Source organism: Hesperophylax consimilis, chromosome 31, assembly GCF_061612785.1.
Source record: "Hesperophylax consimilis isolate HC1 chromosome 31, BYU_Hcon_1.0, whole genome shotgun sequence".
In the NCBI taxonomy this organism is placed as follows: domain Eukaryota; kingdom Metazoa; phylum Arthropoda; class Insecta; order Trichoptera; family Limnephilidae; genus Hesperophylax; species Hesperophylax consimilis.
Window position 1 is genome coordinate 13,332,406 of NC_142866.1, and position 17,630 is coordinate 13,350,035.

At 33.1% G+C, this 17,630-nt stretch overlaps 1 protein-coding gene across 1 annotated transcript in view; it reads right to left on the minus strand.

Annotated features, from left to right (window-relative positions):
- LOC149409475 (discoidin domain-containing receptor 2-like) overlaps nt 1–17,630 on the minus strand; it is a 77,506-nt gene that overhangs the window by 21,759 nt on the left and 38,117 nt on the right. The gene's annotated exons all lie outside the window — the stretch shown is intronic.

The window sequence follows — 17,630 nt, forward strand, 5'->3', positions numbered from 1 at the left end:
ATGTTTTAATTATTAGATACCAGGCAGATAGCAATTTCTTCAAAAACTGAAATAGGTTCACCTCTTAACTTAGTAGCTAATTTAAATATGTATATTATTTTAAAAATAAGATGATACTATTGAAGTCAATCTCCAAACACGAGGGGATAAAAGTGTACGGTTTAAAAAACCATTAGAAAAAGCAAATAGGCAACGCCCTCTGTGGTTAGTTGGAATGACGTTTAAATGGTTCGTACTCAATAACCGCATCTCGGTGAATTCAATACTAATCTAACGTACACTGAATATTAGTTTTTCTCAAAATCAACTCAGCTCTAATCAGTGACAAAAGAATGCATTCAGTTGACAAAGTAATCGTATTACCGCAGGTGTACGCAGAATGTATGACATGATATGAATATAGAAGTAGTCGAGGTCGCCAGAAGAAGATATGAAACAAATACTTATATGTATGTGGTAAAGTGAGGCATATCCAAAGACAATAGAATACAAGGGCTTATGTATAAGGGTTCCCTTCGCCCAACGCAGGGTTCCCTTCCGCTAGTATAGTAGATAATTAATGATCACAACTCACAATAAGGAAGTTGAGTGAAAAATATTTTGACTTATAAAAAATATGTTCATGTAGATCAAAAAATATCGATTGTAATATATAATTATATTTCTATATTATTATTCTTAGAATTAGTTAAACGTTCTTGAAAAAGCATTAAATAGCAATAAACTGAATACGCTCCACGATTGGTCGAAAGAATTCTGACGTCACATGTGTCGTGCCTTGTATATCACCGCAATGTCTATGGTGCATCTTTTTTTTTATTTTTTTTTTTATTTATTATTTAACATTATAAATGATAACAATATGCAGACTTTTAAATAATTTGTTCATTATTATTCTATTTCTCCATAAGTTGAGCTCCAGGAGCTCGTGTTTATGGGAGGAGTCTTTACATTTAGTTCTAATGATTTTTTAAACAATAATCAAAAACTTTTGAAATAAATACAAACATAATATTAACATAGGTACACAAATTAGAAAATTGTTTTTTGAAAGATAATTAAAATAATTCATCTTTTTACAGATTAAGTAAGCGTGAGGAAATTAAGGGTACAATATATCAAGAAAAATTTAGAAAAGTAGTTTTTTTTAAAGACAATCAAATTAATATATATTTTTTACAGATTGAGTAAGTGTAAGAAAATTAGGGGTACAATATATCATTATCCAATTTTAGGGACTTAATTAACTTTTTGAATTGTTCATAATTCACAGTTTCGGTTACACTAATTTTATTTTTGGACAATAATATATTGTACCATCTCACACCTAAATACGAATAGTGGTGCTGAGCCGTGGTCGTTCTAAGCATAGGAATGGCTATTAAGCCATTTGTTTTGAATCTATTGCTTATGCTATCTGAGGGGTGAATTTTATAAATAAAATATTCTTTATAAATTTGATATAAGGCGATTCTCTTATACAATTCTGTTATAGATGGTACATTAAATTCCTGAAATATCTCTAAAGTAGGGGAGTCATATGGTTTTCTAAGGATGATTTTTATAATTATTCTTTGAATTGTAATTATGGGCTGTAAAGAAGCCTTAAAAGCCCCTCCCCACCCAATAATCCCGTACTGCAATTAGTGATGTATAAATTCCCAGGAATTTATTTCTGGGGAATATTCCCGGGAACATTCCCGGGAATATTCCCCTGGACGGGGACTTTGGGAATTTTGATTTTAACAACATAATACCTCAAAAAGAATAATATTTATTAAATAAAAAATAAAATATACACACATATGGTACGTATAGAGCAGGATAGATCCATAAAAACTATTCCCATATATATAGGAATAGGATCCAAGAGAAAAATAACAAAAAAACACCGATCAAAATTATTTTAAAGTGAGTGGTATCTCTATATAATTGTATACTGTACAGTATTAATAGCCTATATACACTTTATGCTAGTAAACGGTACATATAAAAAATCAATCGTAAAACTGTAAAAATGACACAATTTCACAGATCGTTACTGTTCATCTGATGATACCGATTGGACACTGACACTATCAACCTCGCTTCTACTTTCACCTTTATATTCTTCTTCTTCATCCGACCCGGACGAAGTCGTTGCCGACTCAGGATTATCTACGTTTTCTTCTTCCTCAGCACAGTCAATTGTATGTTTGCGTTTGCGAGTACCATATAGGTTTGAAACGTTATGATGCGAAGCAATCTGCTCATCCGTGGAAGAAAGGGTTTTCTTGGGAGCAACTTGAGAGCCTCTTTCAGAGGAAAGAAGTTTCCAATTATGTGCCACAGATGTTATTTTCCCTGCTCTTTGAGTTGTTAGACGATTCCTCCGTGTTGTATGAATGCGACTAAACGTGCTAAAAGATCTCTCAGTGGCTTCTGAAGTAATGGGAGCAGTCAATATTCTTATGGCAACCTGTGACAAATCAGAACATCCGCACATCCCCTTCCACCAGGTCACTGGCGTGATTTTATCGACACACTTCCATAGGAATGCCTTGCTCCATGATTCTTATTTAGCCCTATAATTGGCTAAATCAACAAGAACATTTGCACTATCAACAGTCTCCATATGACTTGCTACTTGGTCAATGAATTCAAGTGCTTCAAGTTGCTGTGCGTGGCTTAGAATGCTTTGTGTGTTAGTGGATCGTCTCCCTCTAGCTGTGTAATCCAGGAAACAATCGGTAGCAGAAAATCGGCTAATGATGTCACTCTTGTCCAGTAAACATCATCGTCCAACAGGCTGTTCTTCATATCACGAGGTAAAGATGAGGCAGCTTCGTTTATTGCAAATGTTTGCAGGCTTACTTTACATGCTAACACTCAATAAAGCATCCAAGAGAAGTGTAGAAACCATTTTATTAAAAATAAAATAAATTCCCCGTTTTCGGGAATTTATTTCTGTTCCCGGGAATATTCCCCTGGGAATATTCCCGGGTCTACATCACTAACTGCAATAAGGACTGAATTAATGCATAATAGACAATTTTGATAGTTTTCTTATTTAAAATATTTCGTATATTATAGAAAATATAGATAAGTTTTCTTATTCTTTCAACAGTGAGATTAATATGGTCTTTCCATTTAACATTTTTATCTATTAAGATACCAAGATATTTTATATTGGATTTATGATTTAGTTTCGCGCAGTCCGTATTACATGTACCGTCATTTACACAGTTTTTAGAATGAATTGTTATGTTAATTAGGTTATTTGGCACATCTTCTTGTAGAGTGAAAGGAATACAATATGTTTTTTCTGTGTTAAGTGATAATAAATTGCCATCGAACCAATTTTTTATAACCTTCATATCCTGATTCGCTGCATTGGTAATTTCGTTCCATGTCTTTTTTTCGATAATTATTGCAGTGTCGTCAGCAAAGGATATAAGTTTACCATTAAGTGATAATTTAAACATATGGTTAACGTAAATTATAAATAAAATTGGTCCAATAACAGTCCCTTGGGGAATTCCAAATTCTAAAGTTTCATCTACGCTAAGTGAGTTATTAAGTTTTACTTTTTGGTTTCTTTGAGTTAGATAGCTTTGCAGCCAATACCTTACCTTACCAATAATACCGATATCATTTAATTTATTAATTAGTTTTGTATGGGAGATACTATCAAAAGCCTTACGTAAATCAATGAAAATGCCAAGGCATTTATTTTTTTTATCTAATGCACGGTATATAGTTGAAGTTAGTTCTGCAATGGCATCATGAGTGCCTAGTTTCTCTCTAAATCCAAATTGGCTAGGACTAATTATTTTATTATTTTCAATATAGTATAAAAGTTGCTTTTTTACGATCTTTTCGAAAATTTTTGCAATGTTTGAGACAACAGATATGGGTCGATAGTTTGATATTTCTTCAGGGCTGCCAGATTTAAAAACGGGTGTTACAATAGATTTTTTATAAACGGAGGGGAATATTCCACTATTTAAACTAATATTTATAATGTGTGTAATTGGAATTAATAATTCATTATAATTTTTCAACATTTCTACTGTGACTCCATCAAACCCTGGTGCAGATGCACCTTTTAATTCACTTATAATATTTTTTATGTCATCTGTTGTTACCGGTTTTAAAACTGACAGATTATTTTGTTTGTGACAGTCCTTTTCGAAATTATCTATTTTATAATTTTCATCAATCCGTGTAGCTAAATTTTGTCCGACGTTAGCGAAATATTTATTGAAGGCATTAGCACATTTTGTCGGTTCCATTAGGGCATTAATAGAATTTTTTCCGATATTAATTTTTTTAATTTGAGTTTTTTTGTTTTTTCTACTATTTATTTCATTTATTGTTTTCCATATATGTTTTACATTTTGTTTAGCCACATCAATTTCATTTTTGTAAAAGTTTTCTTTAGTTGTTTTTAGTAAACAGGTTAATTTGTTCCTAAATTTTTTATAATCTGTGTATATTTTTTTATCTAAGGGAAATTTCTTTGTCAAGCGATATAACTCTTCTTTTTTTCTAATAGACACGATTAAGCCATGTGAAATCCATGGTTTTATTTTTTTGAATTTTGATTTAATTTTTATGGTTTTAATATCTGTTGATGCTGTAATATAATTGCATAGTATATTATCAAAAATATTTGCGCATGTTTCAGCACATGTTGATTCTAATACGGAACGCCATGTTTCTGTTTTTATTTTTAGGCTTAATTTATGATGGTTTAGTGAATTTTTTGTAAAAGTATTGCATTTTGAATCAATATAATTATTAATATTAAGTTTTTGTATATAGATGCAAGTGTGATGATCAGTAATATTATTTTTTAATATTATCGTGTGTAATTTGTCGGTATCTTTAGTGTTACTCCATATGTGGTCGATACAAGATGGACGTTGACCCGTAATTTCTCTAGTATATTTATTTATACACAATATGAAATTCATTTCCGTCATATAATTGATAAATTCAGTTTTTATTCTGTTACTATTTTCGTTTGAAACATCTATGTTGAAATCGCCGATTATTGTTATGTTCTGTTTATTTTTTTTGATAAGATAATGCTTCTCAATTCATCCATAAATGTGTACTCGTTTGATCCGTGTGTTCGGTAAATTGCAATAATATTAAAACACATTTTATTTACATTTAGATTAATATCTAAGCAATTAACTCGCTGCATAGGTACTTCTTCCACTGCGATGTTTGAATAGCAAGATTTAACAAATACAACAATACCACTATTTCTATTAATAGCACAAGATGTTGCGAAGTAGGTATATTCTGGTATGCAAAATTTATTGTATACGTTGGTGAATGCTTCCGTTAAAACTATAACGTCCGGTTTATGATTTAGTAAATTAATTGAGAGTAAAAATTCATTGAAATTTTGTTTCATTGATCTGATATTTAAATGGATCTCTTTCTATTACATGAGAGATGGTCGGTTTAGATGAGAGAGGTGTTTAGGCCAAACGTTTATTTGGGCCAAATTTGTTTACCATATAATAAGGCACTGCTGAAAAACAGCTGCATTCCCGGAGAAACCCCTTTGTCAATAGGATCTATGTGAAAAAAATAGCTCCCATCTATTGTCAAATATTTATGTAGGTATTTGTTGTTATTATTATATAAAATGGATTTCTAAAGATACATATTCGTATAGTGCTTTATAATAATATGTTGTTTATTGCGTCGTTTAGAAGTTTTTATTATTATACATGTCACATTACATGTGATTACAATTCAGGCCTCCGCGCAGAAAAGTCTCACAGTGAACTGGGCTGTAAACCGTTATTTTACTTTTGGTCTTACTTTTCTGCGCGGCGGTCAACAAATAGCGTCTTCAATACCGTGCCGGGCAAGCGGAAGCAAATATTCTAACTTAAAATATTAATTTAACTATGAAATCTTAATCAATTTTCATTTTTTTTAATAACATCAATTCTAATAGACGGTTAACATTGTTAAAAAAATTACTGGAGTTCCTTATTGAAGAATTAAATTTTTTTCCATACAAAATGTTTAAGCGACGTGTTTCTCACAGTTTGAATGACGTCACACCCACACCCCGCCTCTTACCGCTCGGATTCCGCTCGTTTTGGCGGGCTTTAAAATTTTAACTTTGAGAATTAATTTAATTATGAAAACAGACTTTAAAAAAAAATAAAAATACCACTATTTAAGTTCGAATGCGAACATTGATAAAAAAAATTAAAAAAATGGACTCAACTTCCTTATTATAAATTTAAATATACTTTGTGTAAGTACGTTATAAGCGGTTGAATGATTTATTATATATTTTTTAACCATTTTCAAGTAGATCTCTCCTCACGACCTCGGTAGTAGCAATTTATCATATACCCAATAATATTAATAATACCTCCCAACGTCTGACATTTCCTATACATTCTGATGGAAACATGCTACACTAGGGCCTCCTAGCGGCACGAGTTGTGCGCCTAGGTTGTCTTCATACATTTAAACAGATTGTATGTGCATGGATTAAATTCTTTATTTCACTTTAATCAATTAGAGAAATCTAAAAAAAAGTTAACTTACGTACGATTTTACCACTTCTTATGAAATGAAGAACATTTTAAATGCTAGGATTAAACGAATATTATATTTCACCAACTAACCCATCGATTATTACGTCTGAAAACGGCACACATAGAACCTACTTTTTGTGACATTTTTATATACGTTTTTTTATCAATATTGATTAACATACTAATTAGAAAGCTCAAAATGTCGCTAAGTATATAACATGTATATAAATTCTATTTATCAACATTGAAAAGAATTTCAAAGAGAAAATGCTACACTAGGACCTCTAGTGGCTATCGGATTTTGCAAGTATTATTAATATAATAGGGTATTTGGTAGTAGGTACCTACGCATGACGACCAGCTCATGCCCGTGTCAAGTGCATAAAAACACGATTCGTTTTAATTTCCTATTTATTTATTTTCATTTTTATAGGTCAATAATATGATATAAGAATTAAATTAAATAAAATAATTACTTTATAACCCAATAACTAAAGTTTACATTAAGCAAACAGAATAAATGAAAAATAATATTTAATAATTATAATGATAAAACAAAATAAATATTCAAGTGACATACAAACAGGGTGCCAGTTTTGTCACTTGTCTCTTAGTTCAAGTGATATACTAATTGTGTTTTGACAGTTTCTATAATGCGCTTTGTATAATATTATAGTATCAGAGGAGTCGATATGGGAAACGCATACTTGAGGTGACTGCGAACATAGGAGTAATATAATATTTTATGGGTTTGGATATTGGTGAACTCTTTTATACAAAATAAAAATCCGTGCTTAAGGATTTCTTAACAATCACACCCCCTTCAGTAAATCCAATATAATAATATGGTAGCAGTACAAATAAATAAAGCCGCAGCTCTCGGATAAAAGTATGTAATTCTTCCCGCCCTATTCCCCATGCCACGCTGCGCGGGCGGTCAATATCATACTACATATGGTATTGAAACATTGACCAAATACACTACATTAATGTTTTGAAATGATAATATGCATAGTTCCTATTGGAATGTCATTTATCCTGTTCTTAACCGATCTCCAACCATCACCTTGCAGGAGAAGGATTTGAAATTTAGAACAATAGCAAGATCAATGAAATTCGAGTCCATTTTAAAAAAAAAAAACATATGTTTTGAAGTACTGGAAGCAAGTTGTTTGTGGTTATCGTGTACCTACATAATCTTTGAAAAGAGGAATTATTCAAAGTGCTTAATATCAATTAAGTATTCATTCGTTGTGTTGTGGCGATAATTACCTCTAGAACTTTTATAAATTAAATTGTGTTGTGTGCTGTTTCTTGGTAAGTCTTGATTTACTCCCTTTTTTCCTTCTTTTATACCTCCCTTCATCCCTACACCCATGATCACCCAATTCCAACAAACATATTTCATTTCGTATCGTTTTCAATTCATTTACAGTCCATAATTGAAGTTCATTTGCGATTTATAGCGATAAATCCCTTCCATTTGCTTCTGCAAAATGAGCTACAGTGGGCTGCAGTGAGCCGCGGTGGGCTTCAGAGAAATGCAGTGAGCTACAGTAAGCTACTGTGAGCTGAAGGGAGCTGAACAGAGACTTTTTTCCTCCAACCACTGTCGACGTCAAGTGCGCTCAGAAAATATCAGGTGCAACAAAATGATCAACGAAACCGTTTTTTTATTTATTTATGTAACGACGAGACAGCCCCTTTCTTTATTCATCATATACGCCTTATTTTACCACACATGATTTAGTGATTCACTTGATCGTGCTATACATACTTCCTCGGGTGTTCCCAACTTTCTCTACCATCCACTTTAGCTTCATAATTCAATATTCTTATCAGCTAAATGGATGGTGCAATCTGTGATATGCGAGAAAAAAAGTTACAATTACATTTCAAGAAAAACATATTAATATTAAAATAAAAAATTAAGTGAAAAAAATAATAGGTAATAATTATGTAATATAAAATATGGAAATAAATCTGCATCCATCGCTCATAAGCCTGTTCGGTAGTGAGTTTCTGGAAAGAAAACAGAACCGCTGGAGGGAGTTCTTTCGATAATCAAAATATAGAAAAATTTAAATGCCACCTCGTAGAGTATAAAAAAAATATATTTTTACTTAGAAACTAGCACGAAAAAAAAATACTAAGGACGGGTTGTTTCGGAGAATTTGAACAATTCTTCAAATTTCATAGTTAATTTTCCAGTTCTGTGAAAGATTTTTTCAAGTTCTGTTATTATTTCAATTCTGTCATGTAACTAGCCTATGATGATATAATAAGAGAACTTGAATAAGACTTTCACATAACCCGAAAATGAACGTTGAAGTTTGATGAATTGTTCAAAGTCTCCGAAACAACCCGTCCTAAGCTATTTATAAGGAAAAAATAAAAATAGTTTTACAGAAATCGCCAACCATCGAAATCGGAGCAGATTTTTGTTTTTACATAATGAAAATAATATTCACTTACCACAATTTGAATGATGACAAGAAGATCAAGGGGGGAAGTACAAACTTTTTTCACACACTTACATATACGTAATATTATATACACACTAACACTATTGTATTTTCATTATAAAAATTCAACGTAGGTATATACATACACAATGTATATGCAGTCAATAATTAATAATAATTTATCGGTTGTCGTAGTATCATTATCAGAAAAATGAAGAGCTCGGAGCAAAAGAAAAAAATCTATCTTTCGAAAATAATACTTTGAAAAAATGTGTTTCAATTATTGGATTATTTATCCAGTATCTTCATCGAGTTTTTTTCCCACAAGTCCCATAAGCATAATCATGGCTAAAAATGTATATATTTCAGCATCAGTGGCGTGGTGTCTTTCCACTTCAACATTTTAGACTTCAGAGAAATGTCTAAAGAAATTTTTGCTGCGTATTTATTTGTTTCGCTGACAATTATTTTTACAATATGAAGTGTGAAGAATTCAAAGAAGTCTATTTCCAATGAATTTTCAGTAACGGGAATATTTGCTCTTCTACCTGAGTTAGTTGAATCGAATTCACGAATAATGGGCGTAAACTTACCCTGATCCCATTTACGATGATGAACTTTTCTCTTTTTGGATGTTGAACAACTAGGGAGAGTTTCATCCTCATCAGATGTATCAGATTCGTCGGATGATCTATCCGAATTTATTGGCAAATCATGAAGATCCTCGTTAACATCTTCATCTTCACTTTCGATTAAAATATCAGCAATGTCTTGTTCATTCAAAGGGTCAACCATTTTTTATAAAAATAAAATAAACGTAAAATAAATAAATTGAACAATTTATCAATACGAAACACAAAGTCAAATCACAGTAAAACACTGTCCAAATTATGAATAACCTAAAATAATAAAATGTCAATGATAATAACAGTAATTATACTCACTAGGGTATACCTGTGTCGAGACAGACGTATACAGATACTTATAGAATATTAATTTATTAATATTAATTAATAAATTAATATTCTATAAGTATCTGTATACGTCTGTCTCGACACAGGAATACCCTAGTGAGAAAGATGTCGATAAATACAAGTAAAAACTTTATATTGATAGATAAATAAAAAATAAAAAAAATATATATATAACGAATAATATTTCAAATACAGCACTAAGATTAACACTATTGAATTTTGTTCAAAGTGTCAAAAACTGTATTCAAACTGAAAACAAACAGGAGCGGTACAATATATTATGTAATAAATATTCACATCCAAACACGTGAGGTAATTTTTAATGCAAGATGATTAAGTTATTCAGTGTAAAAAAAAAACCACAAATTTCACTTCACACAAGACGTCGCTCGCAATAAAAATGTTGTTTAATACCAACTGCCAGATGGTGTCGTCACGAAATATTTTAATTGTGAATAACTCCGTTGGTAACGTACCTAATCGCTAAAAACTTTTGCAAGTTATGAAAAATTGTCCCTAGATGGCAGTAACTTTCGGTTCTCCGGAAGAAATTCAATAATTAATTAATTTTGGGCGCCATCGTACGGGTACGGTCATACTCCTTACGAACTATTTTTGTCTCGCCGTGCCTGTACGGTCATACTACCGGACAGGTTAAGTGGAGAGCTGAACCACGATAATGAATTTGTTTTGTATCATTAAGCTTTGAGCTTGGATGTTTGAGCTTTGAGCTTGGAGTTTGGAGTTTTGAGCTTTAGGGCTTTGTGCTTTAAGATTATGGGTTTGTTTATCTCTGAAGACGCATATTTGGCACCCGTCGAAGAAAAGTGTTGTGTTTCCGGTGACCTTTCTCTTGATTTGAAGGTCGAGTGAGCAATATTTCCTTGATATCGGAATAAAATTCAAGGTTTGTATAAAAAACATGGCAACACCGGGACACTATAATAAAATTTTGATGAATTCCCTGGCGTTGCCCGGGTTTTACGGAAAGTTTTTCGAATTCAGATGTAGTCAGAAATTTTCCTATTATTTTGAACCTCAAGTGTGGAAAATTTCATCAAAATTCTGCTTTAAGGGGTAGGAAAATGGAATGTTGTGGTCTTTAAAGTCTTATTTAGACAGTGACCTTTCTCTCGTTTTGATGGTCAAGTGTGCAAAATTTCATCAACCTTGGAATAAAACCGTAGATTTGTATACAAATCCATTTCAAGTCTATCTTTCAGCTCGATTGGATGTCGGGAAGGGTGTTAATTTCCGCTTCCAAGATTTGCATTCATTCATTACTGAAAACAAATAGATTTATTTCTAAAATAAATAAAATTTTCTAAATACCCTTAGAACTCTTTACTGCTCCTTGGTTCGCCCCCATCTTGAATATGCTTGTGTTATTTGGTCCCCTTTTTATGCTGTCCACATTCGACGCATTGAATCTGTTCAACATCTCTTTGTCATATATTTAATACCAGTATTTTGACTTCTACTTTCCCCCAGATATGGAAACTGACCCGAGTCAGTCCCATTTTCAAGGCTGGTGACAAGACAGACGTCAAAAACTACAGACCGGTAGCCGTATTATCAGTGCTACCAAAACTATTTGAAAAAATGATTTGTGACAAAGTAAGTCTCCAGATTATGCCATTCATTGGAGAAAATCAACACGGTTTCCTTCCAAAGAAATCAACAGTCACAAATCTGCTTACTTTCTCGAGATTGGTAGCCACCGGTTTAGACTCAAGGCACCAAACAGATGTAGTTTACACCGACTTTGCCAAAGCATTTGACCGTGTTAACCATGATATCTTACTGAGGAAAATGTTTAAACTAGGCTTCGACCTACCAACACTAAACTTTTTCTCATCATATTTAAAATCCAGAAAACAATTTGTTTCGGTAAATGGACATAATTCAAAAAAATTCTCAGCGAAATCTGGAATTCCTCAAGGGTCTAACCTCGGACCGCTGTTGTTTCTAATACTAATAAATGACATCCAAAACTATGTTAAGAATAGTAAATGTCTACTGTTTGCAGATGACATTAAAATTCTAATGGAAATAAGCTCCCAACAAGACTGTCTTAAAATGCAAGCTGATCTGGATGCACTATCTGAATGGTCGCTGATAAACAAATTAGATTTCAATACAAAAAAAATGTGTCACTATGTCTTACACTCGCTCTTTAAACACTATACTTTACGATTATAAGATAAAGGGCGAAACACTATCACGTGTAAATTCCGTAAAGGATCTCGGTGTCGTCTTTGATCCCGAACTGAAATTCTCTGGCCATATATCGCAGCTCACTCAGTCTTGCTACAAACTTCTTGGGTTCGTCATTAGGACATGCAAGCAGTTCAATAACCAAGATGCAATGTTAGCATTGTTCGATGGCATACTGAGAAGCAAGCTGGAGTATGCGAGCGATGTTTGGGCACCGTACCACCAGAAGTACATTGAAATGATAGAGCAAATCCAGAAAAAAATCCTCAGGTATGTCTATATGCGGACGCATGGAACCTATCCCAGGTTCATGCACCATATCGACTTACTTGAGGAAACCAATTCTGTGAGTCTGGAAACTAGGCGGAAAGCAAGCCTAGCCACTATATCTTTCAAAATTTGGAACAATTTTATTGATAGCCCATTCCTCTTGGGATGCTATGATTTATATGTACCAGACCACTACAGCCGAAGTCGATACCATGACTTATTTAGAGTACCAAAAGGCAAAACCGACGTCCTGGCAAAGCATAGCATGACGAGGGGAGTGGTGCTGTTGAACGAACTAGCAAAGAATTTGGATGTAAATGACTGTTCTTTAAACGAACTAAAACAATTATTGAAGAGTCACTTACCCAAATGCTGATATGATGTAAAATTATACTGTAACTGGAACGAATGTTCTGTTGTACAATAAAAAAAAAAAAAAAAAAAAAAAACATCGGTTCTTAAGAGGGATTGCTAGGAGGCTAGGATTAGAAAAAGTCAAATACTCATATGATGAAATTGAACGAACTTTAAACCTTTCTCCTTTGGAAGTCCGTCGGAAAAGAAATGACCTCATTTGCTTCTTCAAAATTATAAATGGTATTATTGATTCACCTACGCTACTGCAACTCATTCCCTTCAATATCCCCTCGCAAAGACTCAGAAATAATGAACTGCTCTTCCTCAACCATCATTCGACAAATTATGGATATTATTCAGCATTGTCCAGAATGTGTAGACTGGTCAACTCAAGTCAAAACCTTAACTTTTTTGGAATAAGTCTAAATGATTTTTGCCAGTCACTAAACAAGTGACGGAATATTAAGTGTCCTGTGGTCCTGATCCACGGCGTATTCTTGACTTGATTCGACTTGTCACTTTATTTTCTAATATTATATCTACCATATGTCTTTGCTTTCATGTACCTTTGTCTACTCCTATATTTTTCATTTTACTTTATTCGTGTTATTATTTTGTAATTTGGACGATGTCCGTTAATAAATAAATAAATAAATAAATAAAACATACATGGGTTCTGTCACTTGACTTATTTTATGTTAACGTCGCAAATTCTCGATTTGCACATTATCGTGTCGAGCTGTCGCCCTCGGCTCTCAGCTATCAGCTCTCAGCTCGATAGCATTCTTTGGCAGAACAATGTGAATTCTCGTTGTACCAACAAGCCAAGAGATAAGTGATTGTGATGATGATCGGAAGAGCACTTCAGGATTTGTAGACCAACGTAATAGAGATTTATGTCACGAAATACGAAGGGGACTTGCCCAGTAAGGAAATTGATAAAACGTGTATATATATATTTGTGGTAAATATGCAATATACGGCGTACGTCCCCACCCCACCCACCCCACATGTTGCGCAAAATGGATTCGCTTCGGAATTCCAACCCTCCAGTCGTAAAACTCTAGTTTATGGTACCTCCGCCGTAAAGTCCGAACATTATGATTTATCTTGCGGCGAGCAGCTGAGCGGGCCCCTCCCCTGCGGGTGGGGAGCGGCGGGTCTCCCATCACTACCGCCCGACACCGCACCGACACCGCACCGAGCCACGTGCCACGTGCGTCGCGTCGCGTGGTGGACATACGCCAATCAAACATTACACTTTAGTTACCACACCACCGTCTGTTGTGGCTTTAAAGTTTGCTGCCGTCACCATTTAGATAGCGGAAATGATTCAAAAATTCATAACTAGTAGCAGAAGTAACTTCTACTGCGGTGCTACATTTCACAGACCGATTCTACAGTGAAAACGAATTGAGGAGAACAAATCCTAGCCTTTCGTTTACCATGGAATAGTGACTTTGGCCTTCAAGAAATTGACATATTTAGCGTCAATGAAGCTACGTTGAAACCCTGTTGCTGAACAAATACCGTAAATGTGACGATACTGCATTTCATGGTATAGTGACTTAGGCCTTTAGGAAATTGATATATTTAGCGTCAATGACGCTACGATTAAACATAAAGCCTTGTTGCTGTACAAACAGCGTTAATGTGACGACACTACATTTAAAGGTGTAGTGATTTTGGTCTTCAGGAAATTGATATATTTAGCGTCAATGACGCTACGATTAAACATAAAGCCTTGTTGCTGTACAAACAGCGTTAATGTGACGACACTACATTTAAAGGTGTAGTGATTTTGGTCTTCAGGAAATTGATATATTTAGCGTCAATGACGCTACGATTAAACATAAAACCTTGTTGCTGTACAAGACGACACTACATTTAAAGGTGTAGTGATTTTGGTCTTCAGGAAATTGATATATTTAGCGTCAATGACGCTACGATTAAACATAAAGCCTTGTTGCTGTACAAGACAACACTACATTTAAAGGTGTAGTGATTTTGGTCTTCAGGAAATTGATATATTTAGCGTCAATGACGCTACGATTAAACATAAAGCCTTGTTGCTGTACAAGACAACACTACATTTAAAGGTGTAGTGATTTTGGTCTTCAGGAAATTGATATATTTATCGTCAATGACGCTACGATTAAACATAAAGCCTTGTTGCTGTACAAGACGACACTACATTTAAAGGTGTAGTGATTTTGGTCTTCAGGAAATTGGCACATTTAACGTAGTCACACGTAACAACAATGTTTTAAGTTTTAGTGAATTTATCTACCCACGTGGTAACTAACTTTTCTGTTACTACTCATACAAATTAGTTTATGCGTTTCGTCACACGTGGATGATTTTTTTTATCAAACTCTAACAAAACAGTATAATATATTAGAATTGGAATTCTGTTGGAGTTAATTTAAAAATGTGAATAAAAATAACTACCACCGAAGGCGACCGTTCGAGCAACAAAATCGGTGAAAGCATTTCCATATTATTCCGTATTAATTCCTTTTACAGATTTTCCTTTTGATTTCTGAGTTCAATTCAAAATTCAAGAAAAATCGTTTGAACGGGCATAAGGTAGAATACATAATTAGTACGAGGGAAGTGTGCGTACTATGTAGGTATGTATCAAATACTTGGCGAGTATTTTAGTATTTATTCAAAGTATTTATTTAGTACCGGGTATCTATTTATTTGTGTAGAGAAGATAGTCAATAGCGGCCGGAGGAGGGCAGTGTTGGTTTAATTTTTATACAAATCTACAGTTTAATCCGAAATTGACACAATTTTGCACATTTGACCTTTAAAATAAGAGGAAGGTCACTACAAAAAAGTAATGGGTTTTCTAAATATCGAATTCTCTCAAAATTATAAACGTTTCTTGAACTTATTCATTTTTGGCATTAAAATTACATTATAAAGAAATATCAATGTTTATTTCAAATACAAACATCTCAAAGATTATTTTACCTAATTTCTAATATAGTATTTATAACTACGCCAACTTCAAAAATAAGAAATATATATCACTTTTTAAATACCTCTGAAGTATTCCGAAAATTCATGAAAATTCAGCACATAGTATGAACTTTTAGGCAAAAAAAACTTGAGAGTTAATGATTAAAAACGGGTTTACATATATTATTTGTTACCGTATTTTATATTTATTCTTTTTAACTAATCAATATTAGGTATGTTCCCCTACGACTACCGGATGAAGTTTCCCCAAGCTGTTTAAGATATATTAATTAAAACTTTGTTTATATTCGTAGCGTGTCTTGACTTTTGTTGACGATGTTCACCTTGGTAAACAGTAACTGAATATCAAATAATAATTAATTTGAAAGCATATAATTAGAAAATTTGAAATTTGTTCCTCGCGTAAGACATGGGAAGTTTATCGGCGCGACGCAATAATAAACTGTCAATATATTCGCAAATGTACTGTACATTGTCAAAATACGAGTGAGTATTATTTATTAAAAAATATACTTTTTTAACCAAATTTATAATCAAAGATGGTTTTAAAGATTTCACTTTCATGCTTCACAATTTCCTCCTCAAAAAAATCAACGCACTATAAACTATAGCTACCATCGCCTGGTTCAGATATCACTAAATTGTCTATATTATTATCGCTAGCTTGTGCGTATCGTACCAAAAAAATCTTAATTTACATAAATAACTAGCTTGCTGGTTTATTATGGTTTTCTGCTGTAAAATGTTACTTGTTCCAAACCATAGAGAAAAATCAAAATGTTTGGGGTAATTCTTGAAAACCGAAAAAAAACCTAGCTGAGAACACTTTTTTTATAGAGTTTTGGTTAATTTACGCTGCATGTCCTAAATGGAACTAAATTTTAAAAGAGGTTTACATAACACCAAATTCTAAAAAATCCACAGAAAATAAATGTAAATATCCTAAATCTTGAATATCGCTGTCAACCCCCTCCCACTCAACGAAATCAAAATGAAATCCACTTTTAGGTCGCTTGCTGTTGAAACATAGGCAAAGCAACCCCTCTGCTGAAAAAGTTGTGCATCACTGTCATAAAATTACCTCGTGCAGGGATGTAGGTAAGTACTCATAACTAAATACTTTTATAAACATATTTATTGGTTTTTAAAACAAAATTGACGTTGAGTTGTAATACAAAAGAAGACAAATTTGCAAAGCTAAAATTTCTCAGATTTTATGACATTTTTACATAATGTCCGATGGATAGCAATGTTTCACATAGCCGATGATCTTACACAGGTAGTGTCATAAAAATATAAATCCGTCCCTAACGGGGTAGGAAATTACCAGCCGACCGCCGCGCTATACCGCCTCATTGTTGTTACTGCTTACTTTGAGAATAATTCCCAATTATTCGTTTTTGTTTTAGACTCAACGACCCATTCAAGTATTCAGAAATTGCGTTGATAAAATTATTTGTACGGAATATCAGTGAATCGACCTCGTTATAACTTCCAACAATTATATGAAGATAAGCCTGAACTAAAGTATCATTTTGTAATTTCTCATTATAGCCGTTATTGCCGTGATCGTTGTAACCAAGTTCGACTGTATTTTATTCATGTACCTACTAGTTCAACAGTTTAAATATATTTTTTAAGTTGTTAATGATTTTTTTTAAGTGGTGATTTAAAATAAATATTTCTAGTTTATCTTTCCCACTTTAACTTATTAAAGCTTTTGTATAGGTATGTTAGCAAGTTGTTGGTGTTTGTGCTATGGCGGACTGAGTATTTGGGCATGTTTTTGTATA